A 10,347-nucleotide genomic window follows, 5' to 3' on the forward strand; every position below is an offset into this window, starting at 1 on the left:
CTTGTGGGATTTTTTTTTATTATTCAAACAGAAAGTCACAAAAATTATAATCATCCTCATCAGTTCACTCAGTCCCATGTAATTAATTTTTTTTATCTTGCTCTTTTGTTAGCACTTTTATGAATTCATCAGTTTTCCATTAGAGTTCTGAAAATGCTTATTCATTCAGTTCAGCAGCACAGTCAGTTACCAGAAACCTGTACTTGTCAGAGTCTTTTCCATGAATTCCTTGAAGATGAAACCCTTTTATAGGAACATTTTTGCAAAAGCATCAGAGTACACCCAGAACTATCTGTAAATGACAAAAGACTTAAAAATGACCACGGTTAAAGATTTGATGAAAGTTCATAATAATGCAATTGACAAGGAAATTTAGTTATTTCTGAGATATACATTTTAAAGTAATAAGGAGAATTATGACTTATAACATTATACCAGAACATATAAGATTTTTAGAAATTTCATGTAATGTCTGAAACATTTATATTAACATATTTCCATACAAACAACCCAAGGAAAGTTTAGTGTTAGTTGTTTTTGTTTGTTTGTTTTTTTATACTGCAGGTTCTTATTAGTCATCAATTTTATACACAACAGTGTATACATGTCAATCCCAATCGCCCAATTCAGCACACCACCATCCCCACCCCACCGCGGTTTTCCCCCCTTGGTGTCCACACGTTTGTTCTCTACATCTGTGTCTCAACTTCTGCCCTGCAAACGGGTTCATCTGTACCATTTTTCTAGGTTCCACATACATGCATTAATATATGGTATTTGTTTTTCTCTTTCTGACTTACTTCACTCTGTATGACAGTCTCTAGGCCCATCCACATCTCAACAAATGACTCAGTTTCGTTCCTTCTTATGGCTGAATAATATTCCATTGTATATATGTACCACAACTTCTTTATCCATTCATCTGTCGATGGGCATTTAGGTTGCTTCCATGACCTGGCTATTGTAAATAGTGCTGCAATGAACAATGGGGTGCATGTGTCTTTTTGAATTATGGTTTTCTCTGGGTATATGCCCAGTAGTGGGATTACTGGATCATATGGTAATTCTATTTTTAGTTTTTTAAGGAACCTCCATACTGTTCTCCATAGTGGCTCTATCAATTTACATTCCCACCAGCAGTGCAAGAGGGTTCCCTTTTCTCCACACCCTCTCCAGCATTTGTTGTTTGTAGATTTTCTGATGATGCCCATTCTAACCAGTGTGAGGTGATACCTCATTGTAGTTTTGATTTGCATTTCTCTAATAATTAGTGATATTGAGCAGCTTTTCATCTGCTTCCTGCCCATCTGTATGTCTTCTTTGGAGAAATGTCAGTTTAGGCCTTCTGCCCATTTTTGGATTGGGTTGTTTGTTTCTTTAATATTGAGCTGCATGAGCTGTTTATATATTTTGGAGATTAATCCTTTGTCCGTTGATTCGTTTGCAAATATTTTCTCCCATTCTGAGGGTTGTCTTTTTGTCTTGTTTATGGTCTCCTTTGCTGTGCAAAAGCTTTTAAGTTTCATTAGGTCCCATTTGTTTATTTTTGTTTTTATTTCCATTACTCTAGGAGGTGGGTCAAAAAATACCTTGCTGTGATTTATGTCAAAGATTGTTCTTCCTATGTTTTCTCTAAGAGTTTTATAGTTTTATAGTGTCCGGTCTTACATTTAAGTCTCTAATCCATTTGGAGTTTATTTTTGTGTATGGTGTTAGGGAGTGTTCTAATTACATTCTTTTACATGTAGCTGTCCAGTTTTCCCAGCACCACTTATTGAAGAGGCTATCTTTTCTCCATTGTATATCTTTGCCTCCTTTGTCATAGATTAGTTGACCATAGGTGCGTGGGTTTATCTCTGGGCTTTCTATTTTGTTCCATTGGTGTATGTTTCTGTTTTTGTGCCAGTACCATATTGTCTTGATTACTGTACCTTTGTAGTATAGTCTGAAGTCAGGGCGTCTGATTCCTCCAACTCCGTTTTTTTCCGTCAAGACTGCTTTGGCTATTCAGGGTCTTTTGTGTCTCCATACAAATTTTAAGATGATTTGTTCTAGTTCTGTAAAAAATGCCATGGTATATCTCTCCATCTGTTGGTATCATCTTTAATTTCATTCATCAGTGTCTTATAGTTTTCTGCATACATTCTTTTGTCTCCCTAGGTAAGTTTATTCCTAGGTATTTTATTCTTTCTGTGCAATGGTAAATGGGAGTGCTTCCATAATTTCTCTTTCAGATTTTTCATCATTAGTGTATAGGAATGCAAGAGATTTCTGTGCATTAATTTTGTATCCTGCAACTTTACCAAATTCATTGATTAGCTCTAGTAGTTTTCTGTGACATTTTTAAGATTCTCTATGTATAGTATCATGTCATCTGCAAACAGTGACAGTTTTACTTCTTCTTTTCCAATTTGTATTCCTTTTATTTCTTTTTCTTCTCTGATTGCCGTGGCTAGGACTTCCAAAACTATGTTGAGTAATAATGGTGAGAGTGGACATCCTTTTCTCATTCCTGATCTTAGAGGATATGCTTTCAGTTTTTCACTATTGAGAATGATGTTTGCTGTGGGTTTGTCTTATATGGCCTTTATTATGTTGAGGTAGTTTCCCTCTATGCCCACTTTCTGGAGAGTTTTGATCATAAATGGAGGTTGAAATTTGTCAAAAGCTTTTTCGGCATCTATTGAGATGATCATATATTTTTTATTCTTCAATTTGTTAATATGGTGTATCACATTGATTGATTTTCATACATTGAAGAATCCTTGCATCCCTGGGATAAATCCCACTTGATCATGGTGTATAATCCTTTTAATGTGTTGTTGGATTCTGTTTGCTAGTATTTTGTTGAGGATTTTTGCATCTATATTCATCAGTGATATTGGTCTGTCATTTTCTTTTTTTGTAATATCTTTGTCTGGTTTTGGTATCAGGGTGATGGTGGCCTCATGGAATGAGTTTGGGCGTGTTTCTTCCTCTGCAATTTTTTGGAAGAGTTTGAGAAGGATGGGTGTTAGCTCTTCTCTAAATGTTTGATAGAATTCACCTGTGAAACCATCTGGTCCTGGACTTTTGTTTGTTGGAAGATTTTTAATCACAGTCTCAATTTCATTACTTGTGATTGGTCTGTTCATATTTTCTATTTCTTCCTGGTTCAGTCTTGGAAGGTTATACCTTTCTAAGAATTTGTCCATTTCTTCCAGGTTGTCCATTTTTTTGGCATAGAGTTGCTTGTAGTAGTCTCTTATGATGCTTTGTATTTCTGTGGTGTCTGTTGTAACTTCTCCTTTCTCATTTCTAAGTTTATTGATTTGAGTCCTCTCCCTCTTTTTCTTGATGAGTCTGGTGAATGGTTTATCCATTTTGTTTATCTTCTCAAAGAACCAGCTTTTAGTTTTATTGATCTTTGCTATTGTTTTCTTTGTCTCTATTTCATTTATTTCGCCTCTGAACTTTATGATTTCTTTCCTTCTACTAACTTTGGGTTTTGTTTGTTCTTCTTTCTCTAGTTCCTTTAGGTGTAAGGTTAGATTGTTTACTTGAGATTTTTCTTGTTTCTTGAGCTAGGCTTTTATAGCTATAAACTTCCCTCTTAGAACAGCTTTTGCTGCATCCCATAGGTTTTGGCTCATTGTGTTTTCATTGTCATTTGTCTCCAGGTGTTTTTTGATTTCCTCTTTGATTTCTTCAGTGATCTCTTGGTTATTTAGTAACGTATTGTTTAGCCTCCATGTGTTTGTCTTTTTTACGTTTTTTTCTCAGTAATTCATTTCTAATCTCTTAGCCTGGTGGTCAGAAAAGATGCTTGATATAATTTCAATTTTCTTAAATTTACTGAGGCTTGATTTGTGACCCAAGATGTGATCTATCCTGGAGAATGTTCCGTGTGCACTTGAGAAGAAAGTGTAATCTGCTGTTTTTGGATGGAATGTCCTATAAATATCAATTAAATCTATCTGGTCTATTGTGTCATGTAAAGCTTGTGTTTCCTTATTTATTTTCATTTTGGATGATCTGTCCATTGGTGTCAGTGAGATGTTAAAAGTCCCCCACTATTATTGTTTTACTGTCGATTTTCTCTTTTATAGCTGTTAGCAGTTGCCTTATGTATTGAGGTGCTCCTATGTTGGGTGCATATATATTTATAATTGTTATATCTTCTTCTTGGATTGATCCCTTGATCATTATGTAGTGTCCTTCCTTGTCTCTTGTAACATTCTTTATTTTAAAGTCTGTTTTATCTGATATGAGTATAGCTACTCCAGCTTTCTTTTGATTTCCATTTGCATGGAATATCTTTTTCCATCCCCTCACTTTCTGTCTGTATGTGTCCCTAGGTCTGAAGTGGGTCTCTTGTAGACAGCATATATATGGGTCTTGTTTTTGAATCCATTCAGCAAGCCTGTGTCTTTTGGTTGGAGCATTTAATCCATTCACGTTTAAGGTAATTATTGATATGTATGTTCCTATGACCATTTTCTTAATTGTTTTGGGTTTGTTTTTGTAGATCCTTTTCTTCTCTTGTTTTTCCCACTAGAAATGTTCCTTTAGCATTTGTTGTAGAGCTGGTTTGGTGGTGCTGAATTCTCTTAGCTTTTGCTTGTCTGTAAAGCTTTTTTTTTTTTTTTTTAATTTTTTTTAATTTTTATTTATTTATTTATGGCTGTGTTGGATCTTCATTTCTGTGCGAGGGCTTTCTCTAGTTGTGGCAAGTGGGGTCCACTCTTCATCGCGGTGCATGGGCCTCTCATTATTGTGGCCTCTCTTGTTGCGGAGCACAGGCTCCAGACACTCAGGCTCAGTAATTGTGGCTCACGGGCCTAGTTGCTCCGTGGCATGTGGGATCTTCCCAGACCAGGGCTCGAACCCGTGTCCCCTGCATTGACAGGCAGATTCTCAACCACTGCGCCACCAGGGAAGCCCTGTAAAGCTTTTGATTTCTCCATCTGAATTGAATCTGAATCTGAGATCCTTGCCAGGTAGTGTAATCTTGATTGTAGTTTCTTCTCTTTCATCACTTTAAGTATCTCATGCCACTCCCTTCTGGCCTGTAGAGCTTCTGCTGAGAAATCAGCTGTTAACCTTATGGGAGTTCCCATGTATGTTATTTGTCTTTTTTCCCTTGCTGCTTTCAATAATTTTTCTTTGTCTTTAATTTTTGCCAATTTGGTTACTATGTGTTTCGGTGTGTTTCTCCTTGGGTCTATCCTGTATGGGACTCACTGTGCTTCCTGGACTTGGGTGTCTGTTTCCTTTCCCATGTTAGGGAAGTTTTCGACTATAATCTCTTCAAATATTTTCTCTGGTCCTTTCTCTCTCTTCTCCTTCTGGGACCCCTATAATGCGAATGTTGTTGCGTTTAATGTTGTCCCAGAGGTCTCTTAAGCTGTCTTCATTTCTTTTCATTCTTTTTTCTTTAGTCTGTTCTGCAGCAGTGAATTCCACCATTCTGTCTTCCAGGTCACTTATCCATTCTTCTGCCTCAGTTATTCTGCTATTGATTCCTTCTAGTGTAGTTTTCATTTCACTTATTGTATTCTTCATCTGTGTTTGTTTGTTCTTTCATTCTTGTAGATCTTTGTTAAACATTTCTTGCATCGTCTCAATCTTTGCCTCCATTCTTTTTCCGAGGTCCTGGATCATCTTCACTATCATTATTCTGAATTCTTTTTCTGGAAGGTTGCCTATCTCCACTTCATTTAGTTGTTTTTCTGGGATTTTATCTTGTTCCTTCATCTGGTACATAGCCCTCTGCCTTTTCATCTTGTCTATCTTTCTGTGAATGTGGTTTTTGTTCCACAGGCTGCAGGATTGTAGGTCTTCTTGCTTCTGCCGTCTGCCCTCTGGTGGATGAGGCTATCTAAGAGGCTTGATGGGAGGGACTGGTGGTGGGTAGAGCTGACTGTTGCTCTGGTGCGCAGAGCTCAGTAAAACTTTAATCTCCTTGACTGTTGTTGGGTGGGGCTGGGTTCCCTCCCTGTTGGTTGTTTGGCCTGAGGCAACCCAACACTGGAGCCTCACTGGGCTCTTTGTTGGGGCTAATGACAGACTCTGGGAGGTCTCACGCCAAGGGGTACTTCCCAGAACTTCTTCTGCCAGTGTCCTTGTCCCCACGGTGAGCCACAGCCCCCACCCCCACCCCCACCTTTGCAGATGACCCTCCAACACTAGCAGGTAGGTCTGGTTCAGTCTCCCCTGGGGTCACTGCTCCTTCCCCTTTGTGTGTGCCCTCCAAGAGTGGAGTCTCTGTTTCCCCCAGTCCTGTCGAAGTCCTGCAATCAATTCCACTAGGCTTCAAAGTCTGATTCTCTAGGAATTCCTCCTCCCGTTGCCAGACCCCCAGGTTGGGAAGCCTGACGTGGGTCTCAGAACCTTCACTCCAGTGGGTGGACTTTTGTGGTATAAGTGTTCTCCAGTCTGTGAATCACCCACCCACCAGTTATGGGATTTGATTTTACTGTGATTGCGGCCCTCCTACCATCTCATTGTGGCTTCTCCTTTGTCTTTGGATGTGGGGTGTCTTTTTTAGTGAGTTCCAGTGTCTTCCTGTCACTGATTGTCCAGCAGCTAGTTGTGATTCTGGTGTTCTCACAAGAGGGAGTGAGACCACGTCCTACTCCGCCATCTTGGTTCCTCCGATCCAAATTGTATTTTTAATGAGAAACACAAGTGTTTAATAACAAATTTGAGTCATGTCACTGCCATGTACTTTTTTTTTTTACACAAGATGCGTAATGATTTTAATTTTTAAATTTATTTTTATTGAGATATACTTAACATATAACACTATGTAAGCTTAAGGTATACATGTTAATTTGATACACTTATATGTTGTAAAATATTTTTAGGAGACCTTGGTAAAATCACTTAAAAGATATCCCAGCTTTTAATATTAACTGTGAAAAATCTTTGGAAGACCAAAGCCTTAAAACGCTCATATTGTTGATGGTAGTGTGGTCATGTACATCCCTGAAAATTTATCAGAAGTCATTTATAATAAGAAAATATCTTGGAAACAGCTTATATGATCAATAATAGGAGAATGGTATTGTGTATTGTAGAACATCAACCCAATGGATTCTTATGTAGCCATTAAAATGGCAATTAGGAAAACATAAACATAACTGAAAAAATGTTTATAATGTGATATTAATAAAAAGAAGAGAATGCTAAATTATATGTAAACTATGATTATAACTATATAATTGATACAGATGGTCCCTGACTAACAATGCTTTAACTTACAATTTTTTGACTTTGTGATGGTGTGAAAGAGATATGCATTCGGTAGAAACTGTACTTTGAATTTTGAATTTTGATTTATTCCCAGGCTATCAATATATGGTATGATACTCTCTCCTGATGCTGGGCAGCCAGAGCTCCCAATCAGCCATGTGATCATGAGGGGAAACAACCGATACACTTAACACTATTCTGTACCCATACAACCAATCTGTTTTTCACTATAAGTACGGTATTTGATAAATTACATGAGATAGTCAACAATAAATAATAATAAATTAGGCTTTGTGTTAGGTGATTTTGTAGGCTAATGTAAGTGTTCTATACACGTTTAAAGTAGATTAAACTATGGTAGTTTAGGTGTATTAAATGCATTTTTGATTTAGGGTATTTTCAACTTACAGTGGGTTTTTTTGGACATAGCCCCATCATAAGCGGAGGAAGGATCTATATTTGCTTAGGAGGGGAAACAAGAAAAGAATCATAGAAAATAAATATATATATATATATTGTAATGCAAGGTAGATTTGGGGCCTGATAATTCCTTGGGAGGGGGTGTCTTGTGCACTGTAGAATGTTTAGCAGCATCCCTGACTTCCTACCTCTGAGATGCAAGTAGAATTTCTCCAGTTGTGACGACCAAAAACTGTCTCTAGACTTTGCCAAATGTCCCCTGACAGGGGAGGGGGGGAAAGCAAAATCATTCCTGGTTGACAACAACTGTTTTAATAAAACATTTCATTATTTTTCTATTTTTAAAAGGAATAATATTCATAAATAAAAAATGAGAAAAATCTTTACCCTTGACCTAGTGTTCTCTTCAGAAACTTATCCAGAGAATAGTTGAAATCAGCAATGTTCTGGTTCTATCAGACAAGGGAGTAAGGCATTATTGTGTGGTGACCTGCTTGGGGATGTCAGCAAACCCCACCATTCCTCTGAGTTCTTGCAAAATGGGGGAAAGAAATCAGTGTGTGTTATATAAGTATACTTTCTACTGACAGCGCAGAGTATTTTTATCCTGGTGGAAGTTGCCTCTGGGCTCTGAAACCTTCTGTCAGGGAGTAAAGAAAACTAATTGCAGTGAAATATCTTTTCAGGCAACCTGCCCATCACCAAATTCTGTATGTAGGGGAAATGCACACTTCTTTTAGAAGATGTTTCAGTGGAACTCAAACCCCATAGGAATTCTTTTTAGGGCCAGGGAAACTTTTACACAGTGTAAGAACTTTAGTTCAATTCAGAATATGTTAAAATTTCAAGGCGCTATTAAGGAGTCCTCTATCACCTGGAGTGACCCGTTATTTTATTTGCAGGATAACTAGAAACCAGAGAAGTTAAGTACTTGTCAGTTCAACACACCTAATTAGTGGCACAGCATAAAATTAAGCCCACGTCAGCCTGAAGTTTCTTATCCTTCAGGCAAACTTTGCCTTTAAAAGAACATTTTCCATCCCTGCAATTGTATATCATTTGAAAAGAATTTATTTCTAGATGATGGTGTCTTCCACAGTGTTTGAAATAGGGTTTGGTCTTCAAATAGAATGTAAAATTCAGACATTTAGTGAATAAACATTTATTGGGTTCTCTGTGCCCAGTTCTGTGCCACACAATGGATTTGAAAGATTAAATGTCTTATACTTTTTCTGCCACTGTCATAGCCCTACACATTCTGCTGTATACCTAAGACATTCAGTCAATTCTGACTACGGATCTAGAATAGAATTAGTGTATATCTAGATTATGAGGCTCTCCATCTGTACTCCTGGGAACATCTCCTCCACTCCTCTCATTCTGCTGACCTTTCACATCTTCATGGGTAAATTTGTGTGTCAATGTATATGTAATAACCCTGTTACAGAAGAACAATACCAGGAGCATTTTAATTGAGTACAATGGAAACTGCAGCAGCCTGAGAAATGTAACAAACGACAACAACCCCAACTCTGTACACAGAGAAATGTGTGGACCTAACAGTGACCAAATACCACTGAGTCTTATTGGAGTTTCTATCAAATAAAGGTTTGATCACAGGATTTTCATTGGAATTTTTTCCTACTTCCAGGGACCATTTGCAGTGTGATAACTACCCATAGAAAGCAATCTTTTGAAGGTGTCCTGCCACTTATGTCTTTCCATAATGCTGGGGTGGACAGACCCAACATATCTGATTTATTGTCATAGCCAAGTAGGGATCAAAATTCCTTCTCATTGGATATTCATGATAGCATAAAATGAAAACAAACAAACAGGTGCCATGCATGGATACTTGGCATCTTTCTCTAGACTGAAGGAATGGAAACTGTATGGGGCTAAGAATCAGGAAACGCTGAGTTCAATTCTGATTCAATGACTCTTATGTCACAAGACTTCTAATCTCTAAGTAATCTGAGTTTTTTCAAATGTGTGTTAGGGATGGAAACTGTGTGCCCAGTAACGCACAGGCGGAGAGAGAGTTGCTGATGGTAAATTAATATGATACTCTACTTGTTGGAATATGTAGCCATAAGAGCCTTGGAAATCATTAAGGTCAGAAAAAAAATTAAAGATATACACTTATGTATCCTTTAAAATTTATATATATAAATTTATATATATTTTTTATATTTATATAATAAAATCAGCATTCACTTTTTTAAGATGAATGCAAACAGATCAAATAATTGTGTCTGTATGATGAGGAAGCTACGATGTAAGCATTTAAATAACTGTGTCCCAGGTAAATAGTCTGTTATTCTAATCAGAACACACAAACTAATTTTTAGGCTGGGGGAAAGAACTGGATTTGAGAAAGGAAACAGTAAAAAATAGTTATGTCTGATTTTGAGTTTTGTAGAAGCAGAGCCTGAGTTGGGTATGGATGAAAAAGTGACTTATTGAAGGAGATCTCATAGGAAAAACCTGTAAGGGAGTGGGGTAAACAGGTGAGGGCTTGAGATACAGCTAAGCAGTGGTTTTAGCTGAAGTCTAACTTCAGCCTGATCCCAGAGCATCTCCAGAGTATAAACTGCATCACAGAGATAGTTTCACCTTGTGGCAAGAGTCCTGGCCTTTTAATCCCATATCTGTCAATCAGTCCTTGTCTTCAGGCCATTCCTGGGAGAG

The 10,347-nt window shown here is 37.5% G+C and overlaps 1 long non-coding RNA gene across 1 annotated transcript; it reads left to right on the plus strand.

The window, feature by feature from the left end:
- Positions 1-4,062: 4,062 nt before the first annotated feature.
- On the plus strand, positions 4,063-7,521 carry LOC309633453. Its single transcript, XR_014247536.1, has 2 exons — positions 4,063-4,602; positions 4,921-7,521. It is a non-coding gene; the product is annotated as an uncharacterized lncRNA (long non-coding RNA).
- Positions 7,522-10,347: the final 2,826 nt, after the last annotated feature.

Source organism: Balaenoptera borealis (assembly GCF_965194805.1).
Source record: "Balaenoptera borealis genome assembly, chromosome: 8".
NCBI lineage: Eukaryota > Metazoa > Chordata > Mammalia > Artiodactyla > Balaenopteridae > Balaenoptera > Balaenoptera borealis.